This window comes from Pseudochaenichthys georgianus, chromosome 15, assembly GCF_902827115.2.
Source record: "Pseudochaenichthys georgianus chromosome 15, fPseGeo1.2, whole genome shotgun sequence".
Taxonomy (NCBI): domain Eukaryota; kingdom Metazoa; phylum Chordata; class Actinopteri; order Perciformes; family Channichthyidae; genus Pseudochaenichthys; species Pseudochaenichthys georgianus.
In genome coordinates, this window is record NC_047517.1 from 25308557 (window position 1) to 25311468 (window position 2912).

At 40.9% G+C, this 2912-nt stretch overlaps 1 long non-coding RNA gene across 1 annotated transcript; it reads left to right on the top strand.

The window, feature by feature from the left end:
- The first annotated feature begins 547 nt into the window (after window positions 1-547).
- On the top strand, window positions 548-2587 carry LOC139435163 (uncharacterized). The gene is made up of 4 exons (XR_011644432.1): window positions 548-629; window positions 1482-1522; window positions 2221-2325; window positions 2494-2587. It is a non-coding gene; the product is annotated as an uncharacterized lncRNA (long non-coding RNA).
- The last annotated feature ends 325 nt before the right edge of the window (window positions 2588-2912 follow it).

A 2912-nucleotide genomic window follows, 5' to 3' on the forward strand; every position in this document is an offset into this window, starting at 1 on the left:
TTTTAACCCAGAGGTTGCTTTATTCATTTTCCCACTTCTGAATCATTCTGGAACCATCTTTTTGTCATTTCTCACAACACAAGGTATGTAACCTATATTTTATCACTATATTTTACCTATATTTATATAATTATACAATTCTGTAACTTATTGAATCATTAGTAAGTGATTTTGAAAAACCACTACAACCACAACAGTGATTTTTCAAAACCACTAATCAGCCAGTGATTTCACAGAATCACCAGTGTTCTTGCACACTGTAAGACCGAACATTACAAGCTTCTGAAAGCAAATTGATTGTTTTAACTCAAACATTTCAAAAGTTAATTCACCGCTAATTTTCTGATGACTATGAACTGATTTATTATTGTGTACTGTATACAGTGTTCAACCACTTTGGGTCATATTGGTAATAGTCCTCAAACATTTTTAATGAATCTGTCTGACGTTGGTCAGACGTCATCACGTATGTGCTCCGCCCCCGACGTGCCGAGACGTTCTATCCTTCACCAGAGTCCGCCCGCCATTATATGCTCGCCTCTGTTGAAATTGCTCAAACTTTTAAGAATACTTTGCCCACCGTGCTCTCACTGCCGGAATCGTGATCCTTTTTAGGCCGCACTACTCTGGTGAGTTACGTCTTGCCTTTGCACAGTATTTAAATGATGTGTTATTCATTTCTGCATCTAATGCACTTTGTTTGATTTGAGCTCTTGTTAGCTAGCCTACATTTAATATCTGCCTCACTTGAAAAACGATTTAACTTACGTGTAAGACAGTGTTTTTATATTGTTTTAAGTTATATCTCAAAGTGGAACGTTTGTGTTGCAATAGTTATATGGAAAAGTCGAACCTAAAATGGCGGAAGGCGGCGCGTTTTCTTTCTTCTTTTTGTTACCGCATGTTTTATTAACTTGGAGGATTTACGTTCATTTGATCCACTACAATGTACCATAACCGTGCGTTCTGCATGTTTGTAAAAGCAAGCTAACTTGAAACACTAGACTATTCATTTTACAAGGTAATTTCTACCCCCCAGCGTTTTCAAATACATGTAACTCAGCAAAGGTAACGATCGCACAGTGATGATTTTAATAATTCTATAATATGTGGAATTTCAGCTTTAATCTGATATCTTATCTTGGTTTTTAAATGTTAAGAAGCCCTGAGACAAAGTTTCGTGAACAAGAACCCCTCGGTACCGACGGCTGCCGGATTTAACAGATTAATAGTCGAGTGTTTCAAGTTAGCTTGCTTTTACAAACATGCAGAACGCACGGTTATGGTATAACGTTAGTGGATAAAATGAACGTAAATCCGCTATGCCTCTAAGTTAATAAAACATGCACAGACATGCATGCTGTAACAACAAAGAAGAAAAGCGCTCCGCCTGCCGCCATTTTAGGTTCGAAATAGTGTTTCTCAGATCATTTTGTGAAAACTTTGCAACCCAGCTAACCTTAAATGTTTTTTCTCTTAAGGAAACTGAAGCAACTGGCAGATATATGGCTTCTTCAATCTGGTAAGCCTCACAATGGAGAAACTGACGCGCTGGGGGCGTGCGAGTGAAGCCTCGCAGCGGCGCAACTGTGGCATGCCATGCTTACGGCCCCTACACACACGGCGGCGGGCTTGTCTGAAGCTCGACCAACAACCACTCACATGAATATCCCGCCCAGGACACACAAGCACGTGGTTTGATTGGCTAGAGCTTGTACTGGCATATGATTTGATTGTCACAATGCAGTTTGGCATAGCATAACGTAACATGCATCACTCCATTCAAAGTGAATGGAGTGATGTTACGGCCCCTACACACAGGGGCGTGCGTTGGCGCTTCTGCGCATTCACTTTGAATGGGGTGATGTCACGCTTAGCCGAACTGCATTGTGGGAGCAAAGCATAGCTTTCATGTGATTGGCTGTTGGTCTATCTTCAGACATGCCCGCCGGCAAGTGCCGCCGTTTGTAGGGGCTGTTACACTGTAGGTGTGCAGCGTTTGGGGGTGCTGCAGCCCCTTCCCGCGTCCATGTTTATTCCACATGGTTACTAAAATGTGAATGAATATTTAGTGCTCAACACTGAAATTATATTTGTGTTGGCCTGTGAATATTGTTACGTTTTCCAATGGCTTGGAAATGCAAACTTTGTGCTGCTGTCTTTGATACAAGGGCAGAGTTACTTGAACATTATAACATTATTATTCCCTTGATTTAAAAGTTAATGCAGACTACCTTTGCCCTGCGGCGCAATGAGATCATCAATGATGAGCTACCTGTTGGAGAGACCCTGGAACGCTGACCTGCCTTGAAAATGGAGTCACAGGTGAAAATATTTTATTTATTACAACTATATAAATATTTTGTGTGCCTTTGTCACTGATAACTTTGACATGTTTACTCAGATTTAGCATGTTATGTTTCTGTTTATCTCTGGTGCCTTCAGTCCACATATACATTGTACTGTGAATTAAATAGTCATTTTATATTTTAGCAGAGTTTCACAGGATAACAAACCTCAACCTGAAGAACCACTTCTATGCGGAGTTGGATAGACATGTCCTCCATCTTCAGAGCCTGTTCAGGAAGAAGGCGACAAGGAAAGGAAACTGAAGTTCTGGATCAGCTATTTGCCTCCTATGACCTCCAGGTGAGTCGGTTATGCCTCTTGGTGTTTTATTCTCATACTAGAGTGGATTATCTTTGTCAAAATGTTAATCTCTTCAGTCATGGAAGAACACTTTCTTGTGATATCAATTGTTGTGTGGTTATACTGTTTAGCATCCAAAGTAAAACAAAGATATGTTCTCACACTCAAGGAGCAAGGTGACGTCCATGTCCGACGTGCTGCTGTCCTCTGTGCTCTGCCTGCATATCTGCATGAAGATGACTCCACGTTTCTGAGGCTGTGGC